Source organism: Ambystoma mexicanum, chromosome 9 (genome assembly GCF_040938575.1).
Source record: "Ambystoma mexicanum isolate Mex_15411 chromosome 9, UKY_AmexF1_1, whole genome shotgun sequence".
NCBI lineage: Eukaryota > Metazoa > Chordata > Amphibia > Caudata > Ambystomatidae > Ambystoma > Ambystoma mexicanum.
In genome coordinates this window covers 1,420,066,167-1,420,088,548 of record NC_090931.1, presented here as the reverse complement: position 1 = coordinate 1,420,088,548, position 22,382 = coordinate 1,420,066,167, and the positions used below count along the sequence as shown (strand labels likewise).

The 22,382-nt window shown below is 46.0% G+C and overlaps 1 protein-coding gene across 4 annotated transcripts in view; it reads left to right on the top strand.

The window, feature by feature from the left end:
- Positions 1–22,382, top strand: part of TNS1 (tensin 1) — a 2,137,091-nt gene that overhangs the window by 1,620,254 nt on the left and 494,455 nt on the right. The gene's annotated exons all lie outside the window — the stretch shown is intronic.

Sequence of the window (22,382 nt, the reverse complement as noted above, 5' to 3'; positions counted from 1 at the left end):
TGCGGGGGACCCTTCTTATCAGTGTTAGAAAGGTGAATAAAGTATTCCCTGCCTCCAGCTGAGACTGGACCAGGGCCTGTGCCTGCTCTTTCCATCGAAGGAGTTTCCAACGAAACCCTTTCCATCGTAAGCTTTGCAACACATTTTCTTTCATCAAATGTATGTGTGTGTGGGATAAAGGGTTAATTTTGTTTGGGGTGGGTTTTTTAAAGGTAAAAAACGGGGGGGTTATTGGGGGGGTGACTAGTAAGAAATTACCAAAAATGCATTTATCCCCCACTCACACATAGATTTGATGGAAAAAAATGAGTTGCAAAACTTACGATGGAAAGGGTCTCAATGGAAACGCTTTCGATGGAAAGACCATACACCCCAGGGCAGTGCATCTGAAGCTGGCGTCACATACACAGGCCTTTTCTTCCACAGGAGGGACACCTAGTACCACGCCGCTTGACTTCTCTTGACTATGTGTGTTTTTAAGGAGAGGTGGCTCTCTGCGGCATCTCAGAGGCTTAGCATAGGGTGTCAGCTGCAATGGCGAAGACCTTAAGGTGAATGGCGGACAGCCAGGTACGGATGTGGGGGTGTTCTGTGGTTTGGTGAGAAGCAGTAATTTTGTCTTTTGGGGTGTTCTTTTTACGGCAGCTGCTAAATATCGGTATCTGGTCCAAGTTGAGGCAGGTTGAGTCCGTCATTCCCTCCCTATACTGTCTCACTTGCCTTTACTCTCCATGCCTCGGGAGGATAGCTCAGGGTCTCGGGAGGATAGCTCCGGGGCAACGTGCTTGCCTTGGAAGCAAGACAACACGGAGCACCACAGGTTCGATCCTCGGGTCCACGCTTAGAAAACTCCCGGAACTCAGTGCGTTATAAATAGCCTTTCATATCATATCATGCCCTCTCTCCAGATCCTTCACACTGTACCCATCATGTTCTGCCCTTCAACATGACTGTACCACGTTACTGTACTCCACTCTGCTGCTTCCTAGAGACGTCTGTGCTTTATAAAACCCAGTACTCACATACATTGGACCAGATGTAATTGCAGTATTTATGTAGATGGAGGCGAGGGTCCCACATTCTGCTCCGATGAAAATAGCACCCAGGACTGGGTCCGCGATCTAGAACACGAAGCCGGAGTATGTCCAGGCCAGGGTCCTCCGTGCAAAGCCTAACCATACATTCTGTCCCTCTGACAATGTTGATAGTTTGCCTGTTCACCTGCTACAGGGTCATGTGCTCATGATATGTTCTCAAATGAACAGGATTGAGTGCTGTATAAAGAGAAAAAGCTTCAGAGAGCCTGAACACATTGCCACATACGTTTATGTTATGAGTCTTGTGTAGGGTTCTAAGTGATTCAATCTACAATGTTTAATTGTGGAAGAATTAGATTTTGTAATAGGACATTTTACCGCAAAAGTATGCAGGGGAGACCCCCCACAACCCCTCCAAACCCCACTTCCTTTATTATTACTCTAATCCACCCCCCACATACATTTGCACCAAAATGCGATGGGAACAAAATTCAATGAATTCTCCCATAATGGAAAATCCAGCAATGGAATCTTCCTATCCCTTGTGTAGTTCACACTACACTGGTTCCACGGTGCTGTAGGCGTTTTATTGCGCCCCCATCGGAGGTGGGGTAGAGCATAGTCTATAGAGGAAAAGCGGAGAGAGTGGGTAGTGAGGACGCACATGATGTTTTAGGTTTTGACAAACAGAGTTTTGGAAAGAGTCAAGCATAGAAGATGGATGGGACATGATTTAGAGGATGGTGAAGGATTAGGAACGCAAAATAATGTGTGAGCATGTTTGCCAGGTAATTCTCTTGTGGGCAATTAATCAAACGAGAATTATGCAATACTAGCCATATTTAGATTTGTTAGTATTGGAAGCACAGGGATGTCAATTTCGAACAGAAAGGATTTACAATAACACATTTACAGATGGCAGACCTCAAGGTGGTGTGTGGATGTGTGACGGGCTTAAGGTGTGCTCATGCAAACCCTTGCATCATGTGCTCGAGTCAGCTTGGGCTTACAGTTACCACCCCCCACCCAAAAAAAAAAGATGTTTCAGGGACATGCCCAGCCTGGCAGTCAAGAGTAGCAGCGACACGAGCAGGCTGTGTAAAAGGAGAATTTGGAAGAAGAACAGTGAGAAGAAGTGGAGAAGGGCAGAGTAGAACACTGATAACATTATTGCAAAAGTGCCTGCTCCTGTCCTATGGGAGTGGGACTGGGCGATGGGGGTGAAGCAGAGTGTGGTCGCATAGCCTCTTTATGAAGAAAAGGTCCTTGAACATCTAGGCAGGAAAATCTCCTTCAAGGCAGATTAACGTATAGTGAAGAATATACAGGTCTATTTTTTGGAAGCATTGCCCGAGTTGTTCAAAGGATGAAAAGCCCATGAGTGTCTACACGGTACAACATCCTGTCATGGTCTATGATGACAAAAAGTCTATGCCAGTGGTAGAAGTGTACCGAAAAAAGTAGTGGAACTGTGGTCCCGGGGCAGGGGAGAGGGTAGGAGGAAGCATAGTGCAACATGTGACCAGGTGTTGCGGCTGGGGCATTGCAGTAGTCTAAGTGACTAGTAACTCTAGTAACTAAGGCTCCTATTACAACTTTACACTTCCACAGGGACATAAATGGACACATCTTCTGTAGAGAATGTTCAATATGGTCATAGAAAGTAGAGGAATATTAAACAGAAAAAAATGAAAGTAGTGGAACACCAATCCCGGCCGTTCCCACTCACTTCGATCACTGGTCTATGCAATCTTAAACAACAAAATCTAAGTGTGTGAGAAAAGCCAGTGGCCATACATTTAGTCTCTGGACTGTCAGGAGACAGAATCAGATTTCTCTTTGTTCTAGAATCGCTGTCTCTTCAATTCATTCCGCTTGATTCCTTATTAGTACCCCGGCGAGAGACAATCAGAATGAAACAAGCATTCTGATTGGCTCTCGCCAGGTCCATACCCGGCCGGGAATCCCTCTGTCGGGATTCCACGGCCTTTTTCCCCGGCGAGGGGCGTGGCAACCCCTCAGCCTATGGGGAGGCTCGAAGCGGGGCCTCCCCGCGGCTGAGAGGCTGCCTTCACCCCCCACCGGGGACTCGGGTAAGTATTTTTTTTTCTCCCTTCCCTCTCCTCCCTCCCACCCGCCCCCCCCCAACTTCCCCTCTTGTTTCTGCGTCCCCGGCGGGGGACGAGGGAAGTCTCCAGCCGTGTGGAGACTCGGAGCGGGGCCATCCCTGCTCTGCGCCTCCTCACGGCTGGGCGCTTTCCTCGTCCCCCGCTGGGGAAGCAGGTACGTTTTTTTTTTTCCCCCTCTCACTTACACCCTCCCACCCTCCCAACCCCGATTACCTTTTTCTTGAACCTTTTTTTGCGTCCCCGGCGGGGGACGAGGAATGTCTACAGCCGTGTGGAGATTCGGAGCGGGGCACGCAGGTACGTTTTTTTTTTTTCCCTCCCAACCCCACTTACCTTTTTCTTGATCATTTTTTGGGAGCGGGTGCCCTGGGAACACATGTGTTCCCAGCGCGTCCGCTCCCGATGACCGCCATGGAAAGGGAAAACGGACTCCGTTTTCCCTTTCCATGGCAGCGGCCATTTTCTTGGCCATTTCTTTTTTTCTGTCCCGAAACGGCGCAGCGTTTCGGGACAGAAAAAAATTGCTTTTAGTACCCCGGTCACGCAAATATTGCGGGCCGGAATACTAATAGCAATATGACCCTCGCAGCAGGGGCATTACCAACTCTGGTAATGCCCTGGGGCCTTCGTTAAGGCCCTCGCTTCGCTCGGGCCTATAACTATGGGCCCCGGGGCATTAGTCGGTAATGTCCCCGCCGCTCGGGTCATATTGCTTAATTATGTGGTGCCATGAGTGCCTACTTGTAACCATGTTGACTGTGTACCTTTATATTAAATAGTTATATCATTCATGGGCTAAAGGTGCAACACAATTACTAATTCATCTTCAAACATTTGATATGTGTGTGATCTTATTTAAATGTATTATTTCGTTAACAAATGGGTTCTACATCTTATTTATTTTGTTTTACGACAAACAATAATCAATTCAAAAGGGCATTCCATGCCCAGCTGTTTCCCTCTATAGTTCTGTCTGGCACTGTTTCCATGGCGACTATTTATGGTATCAGTGCCCTGCAGAAGATCCCCAGTGACACAAAACATGGTTTAGTCTTGTTGGGCAATGTCAGTGGGTGTATCTTAGATCTCTAGGCACAGCAGGCTCTGGGCCTAAGACTGGGCATACCAGCAAAACTGAAGAAGGATGGCAGGAATAATGTGGATTAATCACAACCACTGGCATTGCTCAGCATTGTTTAACAGCCTGTCATACCAGTAGAGAAGTGGAAATATTGTATGCAAATCAGGCTTAGCTCCACCCCTATGGGGAGGTTCAGTCTGAACTGCTTGGTCGGATCTAAGACTAGACCAATTCCTGACCAGTTTCAGCCTCATCCGGAATCAACCGTGAGGCGTATCTTTAGTCTTTAGCTCTATGATGTCTTACATTTGGAAATGTCTGTACAGCCTCATCAGGCATCATCGGTGAGGTTTAGTTTAGGTCTCTAGCTCCATGGCTACCTACACTTGGAAATGTAGCTCTATGACAGCCTACACTTGGCATTGTCTGCAGAGTCTCATCAGGCATCATCAGTGAGGCATAGCTTTGGTCTCTAGCTCTATAATGACTTACATTTGGAAATGTCCGTATAACCTCATCGGCCATCATCAGTGAGGTGTAGGCTAGGTCTCTAGCTCTCTAATGACTTAGTTACATTTGGAAATGTCTGTACAGCCTCTTTGGGCATAGTCAGTGAGGCTTAGCTTTGGTCTCTACCCTATGATGACTTACATTTGGATATTTCTGTACATTACATGTATGTATATTGACATGGCATAGTCTTTACATGTATAATTAACACCATAGCATACCTGCACCCCGATCATTTTATATCATGCAGATGTCTATATGATTGCACACATTACATTTGCACTTAAAACAATGTGATTGCATGGACAATATGTTACATTCCACAGGCCAGTGTATAAGGCATAACCTTGCATCTAAGTTATATAGCTCTACATTACATGTGAATGTGCAATCTCTAGACCACATGTCTTGTGCATTACTACTAAAACCCTTGGTTTTATGGTAGTCATGTTTTCACCATTTCCATCTGTATTTATCCATATTTATTTTGTAGTCATTTTATCTATATCAAATGCTCGTACACTTGTGTATGAGCGCGATATAAATAAAATGTATCATGTCATATATCCACATATATATTTGATCTGGTAAAAATAAAAATATATAGACATGTCCTGCATTAATTCAAAATGTATAATTCAAAATGTAGCGCTTTGATACCTCTAATGGGAAGCTCATAAAACTACATTCTTTATGAAGGCACTGCTAGGGGAGATTTTAGTCTGGGCGGAAGGTGAGAAAGTACTCTCTCGTTTCCAGACGGGTTTTAGAAAGGGGCTGTCTACAACAGTAAATGGCATGCTGCGAACTTGCTTGGTGAACCTACAGCGAATAAGGAGGGCGGACCTCTATATGGGGCATGGATAGATCTCTCCAAGGCGTTGAACCATATTGATAGGGCGAAGCTATGGTACAAACATAGGAGCAAAGGAATCCCAGAAAGACTGCTCTCAATATTAATGGAATTTCATAAAGGGAACACAATAACAGTGAGATTAGATAACAAGGGGCATTTATCCGAGACAATCCCAGTGGAAAGAGGGATAAGACAGGGATGCCTGTGAGCGCCCACGCTCTTCAACTTATTTTTGGCAAATGTGGGTGCCCATCTATTATCGTCGGCGCTGGCCAGCTCGAAATTAAACGGGAAAAAGATCTTTTGGCTAGCTTATGCCGACAACATCGTTCTACTAGATAACACTGCTATAGGTTTACAACAGTTGTTAAATGGAGTGGGAGACTATGCGGTTAAAAATGGCCTGAAAATAAACCCAAGTAAATCAAAGATAATGGTGTTCAAGCATCCTCTGAAGAAAAGGATGTTTGAACATTGGGCATTGGAAGGCCAAACAAAGTGGAAGAACTGATGTATTTGGGATGCAAGCTTTACGCTCACCCAACAATCCACAACGTCGAACAAGACATTATGAGCAAAGGTCTCCGTTTTGTTCCCCACTTAAAAAAAAAAATGAACACTAAATATTGCAGATTCTCAATCATCCCGATGAGAAAATACTATTTGATGAAAGTTGTTCCCATATTCTTATACGGGCTGGAAGCCAAGCCGCAGATATGGGATTTTGATCGGGCAAAATTGGAAGGTAGCATATGGAAGGGGGCCCTAAATCTTCCCAGTAGTACTTCAGGAAGGCATCTGAGCCACGAACGAGGCCTACAATCTCTAGGGTGCTTGGCCAAATGGAAACTGATGTCATTTTTCAGAGAAATTATAAGGCCGGAAGGAGATTCTTTATATGAGGACATTAATGCGCACCTGGGGGGGGCGGAAATCGAGGGACTTGGGGAATTTGGAATATAGAATGGTACAAGAGCCAGCCAAAATAGGCCTAGACAGTGAGATCCTAATAACTAATCCCTTAAAAGTAAAGCGGGCGATGGAACTGATAGACTGGATAGATACCATTGCTAAAGTTAGGACATCAAGCCCGCGGAACATTTTTCTGGTGGTGGATTCGAATCTAGGTCTCCTTCCACGTTACCTGGTAAAATTCCCAGATAGTAGAATTAGGAACGACTTTTTAAGGGCGAGGCTTAATATACTGCCCGCAGGAGAGATTCTGGTGATTAGAAATCAAGAGCTAAAAGCAGCACAATATTGTAATGAATGTAATCCACCCACAAATCAATACTAAAGCACTTGTTGCTAGACTGTGAAGGGACACGGGAATTTAGGGAAAAAAGCTAGGAAGATTTGTAGAGAGATTGGAATGGGTATCATCTGAAAATATGTGGGACAGAATGATCTCAGGGTATAATGTCCAGCTTCAGCAGCGGTAGTGGAGATCTCGAGAGCCCTAAATCTCCTGCGATAAAAGGAACGTTTATTCTTGGGGGAAAGACTGCGGGGTGGGTGGCCCTAGGGGTTAAGATAATGGAAAGCCGCAGGGATTGTAGGTATTTGTAATTTTTTAGGGAAGACTTTGAGAAGATTGTTTTAGAGAAAGGATGCAGAGGTGTTGGGGGGGGTTATTATGTGTGTTTTAGAAATTTTTATTTTTATTTTTAAACACAGTTCCATTCACTTTGAAAGATGTGATATTGTAAAGGTTTGTCTATATTAAGTTTATGGATTATAACCAAACACAATACATTTTAAAAAAAACTATATTCTTGCATATCAACTCAAGATACTTTTTTCAGCTAAATAAGCAATACCTGTTCCTTATGCTGATGTGATCCTGTAGCCCTTTAAAGAAATAGATGACATGTTTAGCATTTCAGTTGTGTTACTTTGCACACCCATTGGTTTGAAAGGCATGAATAACAACCTGAAGAGCTAATCAAGACACAAGCATTTCAGCTGTTTGTCACTTTTTTTTTATTTTATTTTTTTACAAATGAATACCGACTTGAGACAGTGATCTCCATCTACATTTATGTATACAAATCAGTGCATACAGAAAACTGGGAGCCCGAATTTTGATAAATGTGAATTTGATGTGTGCCCTAACGCATGCCCTGCACAGGGGAGTGCACTTCACTAGCAATGCAGCAGGCGGCGCTGCTGCCGCCTTGCTGCCGGTCCATGGGTGATCCATGCCACAGGCATTACTTACAGTTATTACACGCATCAGCTGATAGCTGCCTGACACTTCCTCGTGCAGGGAGGGACCAGGGATGGGGCGGAGGGCGCCTGGGGGCTGGAGGCTAGCAAACACCACAAGGGCGCTCTTGTGGTTACCATGTTTAATGAGTGGGCAGAAACCGAGACTCTCCAAAGCTTTACAGATTTGGACAAACGGGATGTTCTCAGTTTGACCTACAGGAAGGGCCATCGCACGCACAGTGCCCCTTTGGCTTCAATCTGTGGGGTTTTGGGGCACGCGCCTGGGTTTCCTGAGGTCAGAGGTCGGACCGCAGGGACTCAGACATGCCTTGGAGGTGGCGAAGTCTCAGCTTCTCTATGGTAAGTCTTTTGTTGTGGTCGGAGCCTGTTTGCGACCGCGGAGACGGCCTGATTTAGAGGGCATTTAGAATTTCAAGCATGCCGGTAGGGTTGGGACAGCGTCAGTTACCTGGCAGGCGATCGTGTCGGTTGCACAGGTTGTAAGTGCAGGGTTTCCAAAGGGGTAGTTTGGGGAAGGCGGCCACCGAGAGCTCCATTTCCAGGTTTTAGTTTTGTTGTCTACTGGGCAGCAAACGGTTGTTTTCTTTCCACCTTATTGTGGGCTCTGTGAGATTGGTGCCTTTACCAGCTCAGCTGCTACTTTGCACCCTGTTTTGTTCCCAGACTTGAAACAATGAAGGAAAAGAAACCCGACCTGTTTTTTTTCCCCTCCTTCCTAGCAGTGGATGCCAATGCCTTTGACTGCAAAATTTGTTTAATCCCAGAGTTGGAACCATGGATTTAGCTTTGACAAACCCTGCACTTTTTTAGGTCTGGAATTGTGGGAAGTACTCACCCAGAAAGTTCAGCTGCCTCACTTCTGCACAGGTTATAGTTGAATGTCTATTGATTCACGTGGCTATTTGGAAGATTACAGTTATCTGGCGAAATGCTGCTTGCATTTTCACAGTGCATGCAAACTGGTGCCAGCATTGTGCAGTCCTGTGTGTTACTATAAAGGCTGGCATAGGTATCATTATTGGTTGATGGTTAAATAGATTTGTATTGGTTGTCCAACTCTGGGCCTTGAGGGCTGGAATCATGACGGGTTTTCAGGATATCCCTCATTAATATCCATGAGGAGAAAAGGTGCCTAAATTTAGAATCATTGTATGCATATTTATCTCATGAATATTAATGAGGGGTATCCTAAAAGCCCGGCATGGATCCGGCCCTCAAAGCCTTGACAACAATTATTTCCTGCATGTAGCAGATTCTGTCATGTGAGCACACACGGTGCACTGTTGAAAGGGGGGGCGTCCCACGTTTCAGCAATCCTTGAACTGTATATATATAGCTGATAAACACTAAACTAGGACTCATGCATTTTGTATGTGTGAACTCTCTCTCTGGAACAAATTACCAGCGCAGATCAGACTTGCCCCCTCCATCCTACACTTCAGGAAGGACCCAAAGACACTACTCTTCAAAGAACACCCTGTTGGTCGCTACTCTCAACTCTACTTCTCCTCCTCTGTCGCCCCCCCGCCCCCGGGATCCTGCTCTGGTGTTACCAATTGCACCCTGCCTGTAACACCTCAGGGGCCTTTGCTTTGTGTGCTCCCATACATATAAGCGTACCAAGGGCTTTTGATGGCTTTGCCAATTGTCCATCAATCTTGGTACAGCCTATGTACCGTTGGGTCCTCGGACTGGTCTATGCTCAGCGTAAATGGGCTCAAAACATCACATCTGTAAGATGATGTACGCTCTGCCTGTATTCCTTAATATACCATTCATATTAATGCCTGCTTCCGTAACACAGTTAGATGAACCAAGGGCCACTATCTGTTTCTGCCTGTAGATGCGTCACGTTACTAGGTTGAAAGCGTTCTCTACTCCACACAACAACATGGAGAAGGGATGTTCTTTCAAAATGGACCTCATTGCATTCAGACAATGAGCATCGAAAACACAAGAGTTCTCGCAGGCAGTGCATAGGTGGCTCCCAGGATTATTTTTGCTAAGGATTCTGTGGCTGCGACCTTATGGCCGTGGTTACCATTACCACTCTTCCCCATTATACCATGGCAATCTGCCTACATCTTGGGCTGGTATAATTACCCAGGTTGGAGGCAATAGTGCAGACTAAAGGCTTCATGCTGCATCCCCTCTGATGTTGAGCCTGTCCGGGGCTATGCCATCAGACCACTTTCCGTTCCAGTTGGACCGTCCACTGCCACGTTTTCCCTCACTGCCCCTTAGCAGCTGTGGAGGGTGTTCCCAAGGTGACGTTCCTTATCTCTCGGTTGTTAGACATTGCAATGGCATGTATTCACCTGCACAAGTGGGTTACACTCATGCATTTGGGTCATTCCCATGGACCTCTTGAATCTGGCCGAAGGAATCTGGAAGTCTTCGGAACCGTCTCGGCACTCGACTGAACCCTCAAGCTTCCTCCATCCATGTGGCTCATACACCCTCTGGCAGAACTCATATAATCAACTGGCATCCTGGAACCCACATTGTCGCAAATAAGATAAGATTATCTACAAACAGCACCTAAAGTATTACAGAAAATGTGGATTGGGTTCCATTAATCACACTCTTTCAACAGATTCATCAGTGCAGTCCTTCCACCCCGACAACCTGGTTAGTAGTCTCGGCTCCGGACCAACTCCAGCCAAGATGGTCATTAACATGACCGTAAACATGGACAGTGTCCCCTCCCTTCAACCCCAGGTGTTCATCAAATTCAAAACCTGCTTATTTCCCCTCCAGATTCTCTCCACAAAATCCTCCTTTTATTTGCATCCAAGTCCAGCTTATGATCGCTTTCAAGACTAGACTAACTCAACTCCTTTTACATACTTAAGCCTTCTCCATATGCCTCAATGAGACACTTGATGGCCCAAAATGCAAAGGCCAGACGACTTGCGTTACCGTCCACCTAGTGGCTATTGGCTGCCCTACATTAACTAGACTGCCCTCCAGTCAAGAAACAGATAAGGTTCAAGGGTCTATCTATCATGCACAGTGGATAATAGGACTCATGGCTCTGGATTCCACCGAAAAACATAACTCAGTACCAATCCAACCCCCAGACCGGGACAATCTCTCTTCCTTACAAAACCCTCATTCCGTTAGAAGTGAATATGTGGCAAGAACTCCACTGTCCTAGCAATGGGCGGGGGAAAAAACCCAATGGGCAAGGCAGATTTTGCCTCTTAAACTTCCGCAATGGACTTCAACGAAAGAACAGTGTACCACCTGCAATGTCCCCGCCGGCGCCGAAGCTGCCCGCCTCATTAACATTTTGACCAGACGGGAAACTGAAATGTACTGCATATTCTGATTGGCTGAAATAGGCTAAGTAGAGCATGGAAACATCTGGCTTCCTGATTGGTTGAGATGCGTGTGTGTGATTGCTCTATGTCCCACTTCTTTGATTGGACAAAAAACACACAATTAGACTAGAGAGCGAACTTCCACTAAAATATCTGTGCCTTTGAAGGCGCATGTCAGCTTGTCTACCCAATCTGTTATCTGAATGTGCAGTAATATGGAGGAACAAGCGGCCTAGTCCAAGTCCTAATTTCTAAACACTGGAACATTGTGCCACTCTTTATGCCGGACATCCACTACCAAGGAGTATTCGGGAGGGTACAGAATACTTGCCACGTCACCCCTTTCACCTTTCATTTACATCTCCACCCAGCAATGACAGCATTTGCAGCAACCCAATGAACCATTTGATAAGTCGGACTAGTACGGCACCATAGGTATAATGGTTGCATGTGTTAATATCCCCGCAAAAATATCGCCATACAAGAATGGCGCAGTTTTATGCGGCAATATTAACCCATGAAAACCTGCGAGGGACACCCCCGTAATCCCCCTATTTTTTTAAACTGAGCTGGGTCACCCCCGCAACCCACGCTCCCACGTATCCCATAAATTATTCCCACAGATAATGTTGCTTATGGCCTTTCCCTGCGACCATATATATGGCAATATTATTTGTGGGGATAATATTACCAGATACCGGGATAAGCACATTACCACAAACCTCACTCGCCACACAGATCTCTTGCATACCAAGTCAAGCCTACCACGCCACCATCCCAGACCAACTGCATGCTACTGACTTCCAAAGACACCACCAACGCAAGCACCAGTCACACACTGAAATCTCACTTATAAACTCCGTCCCACGTCACCGCATGGCTGGTCCAAATAGCACCACACGTTGACCTGACACCACAAATGACAGCCAACAATCTGGGTACACGGAAGAACCACAGCTCAAACCCACCAGCTAGATATGGGCAGGCTGGAACAGTGACTGGCACCTCACACGCCGCTAAACTGATCTTCAATACGTAACGTGACCTACCAAAACATGTTTGGAATACCACATTGACCTGCCCACAAATAACATATTCTGAGGATGCTTTTCCCTGTCAAGTATATCCTTCTGTCAGCGCCAACACACCAGCCAACAGCATCTCGTCCCATTGCAAAAAACATCACCTCCTCCTCCTACACCAGATTTCACCAACTCTCACCTGACCAGTCTGTGCTTTACATGGAATACTGCTGTCACCCCAGCCCCTGTCATGCTCCACTCCCATCTCACCATGACATTCCATTTCACCACACCAATCACTCACTCTCACACATCTTCCTCTGTTTCCTCATTTTCAAGGCAAAAAAGGAACCACTCACAACCACCACTCCCAGGAAGCTCAAAGTGATTCAGCTTGGCTTGAATGACAAGAATAGTATATAGCTATCATCATCATACTCTGACACACACACACACACACACACACACACACCTCTTGCTCCTTATACCACTCACCATCCAACCCAACTACATACATGCCAACATTGCCCATTCTATTCGGAAGACACTACTCCGCGCCTGGTTTTAAATGTGCATTCTGGGACATGTAGTAATGAATTTGCAATGGGGAAATTCAAGACCACATGTCTCAGAATGCACATTTAAAAAGAGGACTGGACCATTGTCTACCAAATGGAATGGTTAATATTGGCATCTATGCAACTAATATCCCTGACCACCACTTACTCACAAGGACATCAGTTACAATACAATCCCACAACTAGCTCTGTCCTCCCTGTGCCTTAGAACTGAGACAGCCCCACCTCTGCACCCGAAAGCTGCTTTGAATCACAGCATTAGCCTATGTGACCTAGAACAATTGACCTAATGACCACATTTAACGAATTTGGCATGGCTGATTTGGCCAATGGGGCAATTTGGTTGCATATATTGCAAATTACCAACCCTCGAGACGGGGTTGCGGGGGTGTCCCGCGCACCTCATGTTTGATATTTTGCAATTTTGAGAGTTGCAGGAGTGAAACATACACACCTTACACAAATTTCTTCCATAAGATTAGACTATGGGGGAAGAGTGCAGTTCTACTGTCTCGCGGCATGCCATTAAGGTAACAACCAATCAGCAGAGAGCATGCTGCTATGCCGTCCAATCAATGTCAGCTGCCAGAGGCCATGCAAATGATAGATATTAAGCTTCGTGAATACACCGCATAACATACCCTAGCAAAATATGTAACAGGTGCAGGCCAAGTACCTCACACAAAGTAATTGAAAGTGCATGCTTGGGACAAACCCCGGAGAGAAAGCGCCAAGAAGGATGCCCAGGTTTCAATTATGATGCCCTTCAACATGTGTGTTGTGGTGTGAGTCAGTTCCATGGACCGCAGTGGTGTTTGGTAGCGCTGAGTCTCTCTCTTCTGGAGGCGCGTTGTGCGAGAGCAGTACAGACATGTAAAATGAACACGCATGCAGCAGTGTGAATCGAACACTGCGAATGTCAATTCAATGTGAAGTGGGCACAGAATGCATGCATACAGGAACCAGTCCAAACCATCCCAGCAACATGTGTGTCCCTGGGGTAGCTCCACATGCCGGCTGATGTAGCATGTGCATATGATGCTCTGTTTCCCTGTGCCAAACTCTGTGCTATGTTCATTCAGTCATGCATGCATGCATGCATTCATTGAGTGTGTCATTCGTATAGCGCCTTTCACCATAATCATGGTCCCAACAGGCTTTTGGTTGAATGTCCTCGGAGGGACCGCAATCCACAATTTGGGAGAGTTTGGGAGGTGCTATTATGCATGTGTGCTTTTCAGCCATTAAAGTTATGCGAGGGTGGCTAGGACCCTGGTTGTCACCCATGTCTGAATGGAGTGTGTTAGGCTGCAGTGGAGACATACTATGGACTTAAGGAAGGGGTGGAGGGGTTGTGTTTAAAGAGATAGAGTGTTCTGTGGGAAGCTGCACTTGAAATTATTGTCATTAAAAGTACTTTCATTGTTATGGCAGAAGTGATGTGCCATAGTGTTTCTTTTATATGCGTGTGCAGGGTGTGTGGAGTGAGACCTTGCCTTCCGCAAAATTGCGATGGTGCGTTGCGCGAGGGGAAGAAATGGGTTAACTGTCTATATCTTGGGTTCCATCTATGTACAAGGAGCAGTGCTACGTTTCACAGAAGATCCAAGTGCAAAGTGAGTTGCTAGGTCTGGAAAAGACCCGGGGCTAAACTGATTTTGGAACTGTTGGGACTGAGGGCTAGTTAGTCTTTTGGCTGTAGCTCCTGAGATTCTATCCAGGGCTACAACCAAAAGATCAGGGGCTATAGCCCCTTTAGCCCCCCCCCCTAGCAACGCCCCTGCCACTCGCCCTCTGAGTGGTTCTTAGAGTGCAATATTGCCATTCCTATTGATTCTAGGGCAAACACAAGGACTTCATTTCATGATTACATGTGGTGGCCTGGACCATCATCCTGTGGTTTAGAGTTACCTGCCATCCCAGCCGCGAGGGAGGAGTCCGGGTGCCTGGTTGTCCTCCTGCAGGATGATCAGCGTGATTTTCCAAAGGTGCATTTTAAGTGCAATGCATTGTTTGTCCCCCTCCATATAGGTGCATTACCTGGCCCTGTCGCTGTGGGTCCCTTTTTCTACTCTATAAGCCCATTATCCAGAGCCACTGTATGAGACGGCCATGGATGTTCTCTTGGAAATAATTATTCTTTACTCGCGCTGGTGCCCGTGGCAACCACATTACACACTTTAAACAGTATGTCCAAGCTTGTAATAATCAATTCATTAATTGATCAATCAATTCATTAATGAGTTGTTTTACTGCACCATTTCCCCACCGTAGTGGTCTCAAAGTGAGTAAAACTTGCAGGAGAGAAGATATTAATATGCCAAAAAGGACGTTACAATAATAGGCTGCAGGAAACAGTAAACTATTGCTCCAGAGTAGACATTGAAAAGTGATGCTGCTTTAAGCAGTTCACTTCGTTTCTGAAGTATGCAGTGTATTCATTGGCTGCAGTAAGTAGCAGTAAACAGGGCCCTGCTGGTTGCAGTTGACACTGCATGCTTGTCCCACAGCAAGGAGTCCTCAGTTGTGCTGCTGTAATGAGTTACTATTGAGTCAGCAAAAAATATATTGAGAACCTTCAGTAAATAGTGTGTAGCAATAAACAGTGTAACTTATTGGGCTGCATAAAACACTCTACTTTGGGCTGTAGTACACTTGATACTGATGTGCCATAGTAGAAATGATGGAATTGTACTAATGTAAACAGACTATATTTCTTTGCTGAATTAGGCCGGAAGTTAATGGGATGCAGTAGGCAGTGAGAAGCAGTGAACACTTTACTGATCTACTGCAGTAAACAGTGTGATAAAGGACTGCATTAAATAGTACACACAAGTGGTCTGCAACCTTTAGCACTACATAGGTTCTGAAATACAATTCCCATCATTCCTGTCAAGCATATTGAATAGTGAGGGATCATGGGAGTTGTAGTCCCAAATTATCTGGAAAACAACAGATTACAGACCGCTGGTCTACAGGCACAGAGCATAATCTGCAACGGTGCCAAAATAAACAGTATAATTATGTCCTGCAATAACAGTGGGCAACTGGGATACAGCCATCAGTATGCCCATGAGAGGTAGTTAATTATGAAGGATTGCTCCAATCTTCAAATTGGCCCTGTGGGCTACGGCAATCATAGTTACAGTGGGGTGCAGGAAACTGTAATATTGTGCTGTCCCTTTGTTTCCCCAGGTCGTCGAGGCGTCTTTAACCCTCGGCGAACGTGAAGACTCCTCAACATAGTTCAGGTTCATAAAAGATGGCTTGAAAAATACACAATTCAATCCATCTTTTATAAAGCTTTGCTGACAGACAAAGACGCCTCGGGTGTTGTCCGTCGGCAAAGCTTTATAAAAGATGGATTAAAGTGTGCACTTTTCAAGCCATATTTTATAAACATAGAAATATTTTAAAAAGATGGCTTGAAAAGTACACGTTCCATAAGGTACGCACACAAATATATAAATGTTATATATCTGTGTGCCCACCTTACTATGTAAGCATGTGTACATTTATGTGCGTGCCTTACTGTGGTTTGTGGACTTTTCAAGCCATCTTTTATAAACAGCAAAATATGCACCAAGGGGTAAAACCAGGGCAACCCCTCTATACTTAAGGGAACCAGTCAGATGACTTAAAAACCTACTAATTATGCAGGACTTTCTTTGAGTCCTGCACACAGGTCGTGCGGGCGTGTGTGTGTGATACTGCGGAGAGACAAACACGAGTGTGCTTGGGGTGTTGTAAAGATTTTACTAGTGAAGTACAATAAACTGTAATCAAGCAAAAGATATATTGTGGGGCCACTGTAAACGGCACACACACACTGTGTGCATTGCGCAAGCATCCGTCCCATTCATTACGGCTGCTATGATTAGTATGTGCGTAAGTAGACTGTTGCAGACCCTGACCGTGTTCCTAGGCTCAAGAGTACGCGGCACGGGTCGCAAAACTTAAAAAACAAGCATCTCAAACTTTAAATGAACTTCACGTGTAAGTGTTCTGAAGGTGCCACACCTGTGCAGAGGGGTGTGCTTGTTTAACTAGAAGACCAACACCCTCCCCCCCTTTCCATGACACGATCGTTCACCTGAATCAATGTTCCAAGTGGAAAGGTTGACTGACATGTCTAGAACCAAGACTCAGTAAATGCCATGCCAAGCTGTGTCTGCATTTATTTCTCAGGGCTTCGAACATGCAGCAGTGCAGTGCAGTTAAGTGCTAGCCGGTGCAATGGTACTGATTGTGTTCACCTCACAATTGAGAAAGGCTGAGTCGGCTCCACTTCGATTATGACCTTCCACCTGTATTCCTGAAACGTATGAATGAACCCACTGAGCTATCGCACCTCATGGGCTTGAATGAGAACCCTTTGACTTGTGGCATCACCCAGGACTGGCTGCCTATTTATCAGACCAGCCTTTGACTCTATGCTGCTTCGAATTGGCTCTGTGGGGAATGCTTTTAAACTGAGATGAAGAAATCGATGAAGAAATCGATTACAAAGTGGTCAAAAATGACTGTCTTTCTGACAGTTGACCAGTGAACCTGAGATATTAGGTTTGGAAGGCTTAGATAAATGCAGAAAACACAATATGTTCTGGTGTGTCTCTTGCTTGGTATGTTTCTGCTGGATTGCTACTACTCAGTGGATCCAGTTTAAGACCCTCTTTTTCCTTTGCTGATTAAAGCGATGCTTCTTAAAGCTGGACTTCTGAGCCACCACCCAGCACAGACAGTGCTGGGACGGGACAGCATGTACTCTGACCACCCTCCTTCGTGCAGGGATGGGCATGTGGTCAGAGCGATGCAGGCAGAGCTTAGGGGCAGAACTTGGTGTAGAATGATGGCAAACAAGTGATCAGGCCTGAGCGCTAGCCCGGTGGCTACCTATGAGAAACACTTGTGTACAGGTGCATTATAAACGCCATGTCATATCATATCATGAGCCCAACGAGTTTACGGCTGCAGGCAAGCCGCCGATGGCTGGTATGGTCCTACCACATCTCCACTCTGCTTCGCAAGTGTGGCACCAAGAGCGAATGTTCCAGAGATCGGCAGCTATTGCAGCTGCAAGGAGAGGCTCCTTCTTGGTGCCAGTCTTACCCGTCCTCATACAGCATGGGTTGTTTGGACCCAGGAATAGCGGTCCGGCAAGACACAGTATGCTGGACCACAGCTCCATCATGTTCCAGCCAAAATCCTCATCTGAGCTTATGTCCAACACATAGACCATGGCAAGGAACCCCAATTCGACACTTGTCCTTTCAATGAGCAGGCTCATCAAGTGACTGGGTCACATCATTCTGCACACCATTCGGACGCAGAAGTCTATGCACTGGTGAATCGTGGATCGATGTGATCACTGCTCCGCCGAAAATTCTGACTGAGAAAACTAATACAAAAATGGGCGAGGCGCAGTGACCACATAGATCACTTTTTCCCACATCCCCATGCTCGCTTCCCCTTTATGTCCCAACTTCAATTTCGGCAACAGCACACTTCTGCGCGTGCCGCAGACTCCTCTCTATCCCTGTGAAAGTGGCGCAGCAGGGTCCTTTTTAAAAGAAATGTATTTTTACATTATTGTCCCCCACTACCCATGTAATGATGCCCTGCAACCACTGAACCCATTATGTTGAACAAGGGGAGCAGGGGACACCCCCACAAATCTCGCTCTCCTTTTTCGGTATAATGGGATTCAGTATTTTAGTTGCAGCCGAATGTGCATTAAGCACGTGTTCAGCATTGTGTTATGGATGATTTGGGCCCATGGTGTGAGTGTCACTGGCCTGAACTCTGTTTCTGCATTGATAGGTCACAGCCATCTGTTCATTACTGGGTTTGAGTAGTCGGTGTACTGTTAGGTCACTTGGTCTCTAATCTGCGACTGTCTATGCTGTCGAGTCGCATATCTGAATGATGTTGGCTTGCTATTGTTTGCACACTGTAGGGTCACAGTAGCCTTCACACTGTAGGGTCACAGTAGTCTTCACTCTGGAACCCTTCACGCTTTTGTCTGCCCACTGTTAGATCACCATAATATGCCGGCTGTTGGGTTGCAGTAGCCTGCATTCTTTTGGGTCACCATAGTCGTTGCAGCAATGATTGCAGTAGTCTGCATGTTTTTGGGATGGAGTAATATTCACATTTTTGAGCCTTGGAAGTTTACAAGCTGTTGGAGCAGAGTAATCGGAAAAAAAGTAGGAGAGCTGTTCTATTTGGACACTGTTGAGCCAAACTAAACTGCACAATGTGCTGCAAGACACATGTGCTCACTGTGTGGGCCAAACTAATCGCTACTGTTCACTTGAACATAGTGTGAGGTTTAATTGAGGTGTGCATTGTTGGGGCCGCGTAATCTGCAAAAGGAGTCGCTCAGAAAGATGCTGATTGTTTAACAGCTAACTGTGCATTCTGATTCTTGTTGTGCCCATGGTAGCACAGATATGCCAATGAGTTATTGCAGAACCTTGCCATCTTTGTTTACTTTATTTATTTAATTGAGCATTTTTTAGGCACTTTATTCAACAGAAGTGTGTTTCAAAGCGCCACAAGGCTAAATGGGAAGGGAACAGGGGAAATAATAGCAATGGCAAAAACAGTTAAATACAGTCCTGGTCCTACTACGTCTTGTGGCATTCAGTCGTGAAAGTGCAGGAGGTGGGTGGGCACAGGGGAGTGGATAAATGCTGGCGGCGGGCTCGGGAGGGAAGTGCTAAGGGGAGCCAAGGAGGAGAAACTCAGGCAAGTGATAGTGCAGGCGACTCCCAAGGGTGGGATGCAGAGCCGCAAAACAAGGGCCTGCATGGGCAGTGCAGTGGGGGTAAGGTGCTGATATCGACTGGGAAGAAGGGCCTAAAATCCTGTGTGTTTCATGAGAATCAGGCCACCAGTCACAGAGGCAGTGGGGTGATTAACAGGGAAGGGAAAGAGGTATAGAACAGCTGAGTTTTTAGCCATTCCCGGAACCTAAGGAGGTCAGTCAGCTCCAGTACGAGGGGGGCAGAGGATTTTCCAAAGGGAGGAGCCAGCCAAGGAGAGATACCCGCTCCCACTCTCTGCTTGGAAATGTGTTTGACAGTCAAAGAGTTGGAGCTAGAGGAGTGCAGGGATCCTCTAACTCCACCTCTATACTAATAGCCAGGTCAAAGTAACATTCTCACTTTAGTCCGTCCACAACCAACATCACCACTGATGTCCAACTTTAGAATTTACTGGGCAATAAGACATCCCATCAGAGTCGCCAAGTAGATGCCTCCTACAGGGGTCTCTCCACCGGCACCATAGAGAGAGGGAACCTGTGAGAGATGCAGCAGCAAGAAATCTAACAATGGGCAGCCCAGATCGCTATGCACCGCCATCTAACACAGACTCACCTGCAGCGTACCCGCTGAGTGGCTCCCTGCTGACACGAACTTGAACACTATTCAGACCAGACCACTTTTTTAATATAGACTTGCACCTGAGCAGCTTCGGGCCACAAACTTGGACATTGTTCAGAGCGGTCACCACTGACAAAAGCCGACAGACACGTAAGCAGAAAAGTGTCAGGCCCAGCCCCCTGCTTTTAATACCTGCAGGGCGGGGAAGAGCAAGAAGGATTGTCCCAGGGAACCAGTAGGGTAAGACCAAAGGGAGAAGGTGGGGAGATGCCACCAGGGACAGGAAGGTGTGGGTTGTTTGGATGAGGTCAGAGGAGGAAGATGTGGCAGACCAAGATACCAGAAGGAGGAAAGATAGTAGAACGAAGGGTGGGGTCGATTAGCAGAGACAGCTAGGTATTGGTTGGTGAGAGAAAGTGATACTGTGTTGTGTTTGTGCATGTAATGTTTGTGAGTGAGAGGGGTAGTGGAACAGTAGGGAGATAATGAGGGGTGACTGAGGGAGTAAACAGAGGGTAAGGGAAAGGTGGGTGGAGTAATGGTAGTGTGGAGAGGGGATAGTAGTAGTGAAGAGGAGAGAGCAGTAATGGAGTGGGGCGCAGTAGTGTTGTGGAGAAGGGAGAGTAGTGATGGGAGAGGAGTAGTGGGATGGAGAGGGGAGAGTATAGTATTATTGCAGAGAGGGGAGAGTTGAACGAGAGTGTGTTGGAAGAAGTAAGATTGGACTGTGGTGGTAGAGAGGAGAAAGAGAAACATTGGAGGGAGAGGGGATGAAGATGGTAGAGAGAGGAGAGAATATGGTGGAGATTAAGGGAGGAGAGTAGAAGAAGAAATAGAGCATGGTGAGAGAATGATATACTGATAGGGATATAAGGGCATGGAAGGGAGGAGAGAGTGTGGGGCTTGATTGTTTGGAAGGCACTCCCACAACACCTGGACTTAATCTGGGAAGTAGAGTAGGTTGCACCCAGGAGGTCCCTGAGGAAGTTAAATAGTTAAGGCAGATGTCCTTAGGCTTTCACATCGAGAAAGACAAAAAGTAGGGGTTACGTAGGCGGTGAGCTGGAGAGTGATGCAGTTGAGAGGGACAGGCCTTAGAGATTGTTTCCATCACAGCAGTGAAACCCCATGAAATGTCTTTGGGAGTTGGTGTGTTATCAATAACATATTTGACACCCCATGGCAAGGTCTTTAAGACCCGTCTTCTAAGGCCAACAGATAGAATCCACATTCGGGGCTTTTTATTGTGAGATGTTACACGAGTGTTTATTATACCACAGCGTTGTCCATATAGTTTTGATGTCTTAGGTGCCAGGACAGTGATTGGCCGCAAACTCCTTTTTTGGCGGGTGGCCAGGCACCAGAGCACCCGCTGACACGGCACCTCTGACTAATATGCGTTCATGAACTCTTCATCAGGGAAGATTCCAGAAGCTGGATGTTGTTGTTTTTTGCCAATGTATCCACCGCAGTCAGGAGGCAGTCTTGTTTTCCTCAGCTGGTGTAGCTGTGACCAGCAAGCGCTTGTGTTGGCTCGTTGCACATGGGGAGAAAGAAAGTATTATGAATGCTCTCAATTCAGAACGCAGCCTGCAATATCAAAGTCCCTTGAAGGCATGCTGTGCTTGGGTTGGTACCCGCAACCTTCCTGTTTTCATTGTCAGGACGCCTTGCGGCAGCCCTGTAGCGTTAACACGTTCACCAGTTGTAGATTAGGTCTAAGAAGGATCATGTGACCATAACTGTTTACAAAGTGTAAACAAGATTCTTCTGACGTGTCACGCCACCATAAACAAGCACCACACAGTCCATTCTTTTATGGCATATAAATACATTTGTTTTATATCCACGAAACAGTTGTGACCGTGGCTCAATAGACCTGAACATTATTGTTTCCATGTGTTAATATCCCCGCAATAATATCACCATACAAAGATATGGCCATATTTTTGCGGCGATATTAAGGCATGCAACCTGCAACCTGTGCATTATTTTTAAAGGAGCGGGGGACACCCCGGCAACCCCCGCTCCCAAAAAAACCCAAAATTACACCCCCCCATAAAATATTGCCTATGGCCGTTCCAGACGACCATACACACGGCGATATTTTTGGTGGGGATAATATGTAGTGATACCACATTATTGTGCCTCTGTTTATGAAGGCAACACTAATGTGTATATTTATGCTTGTGCATGCTGTGGGATCACGAGCATTATAGACTT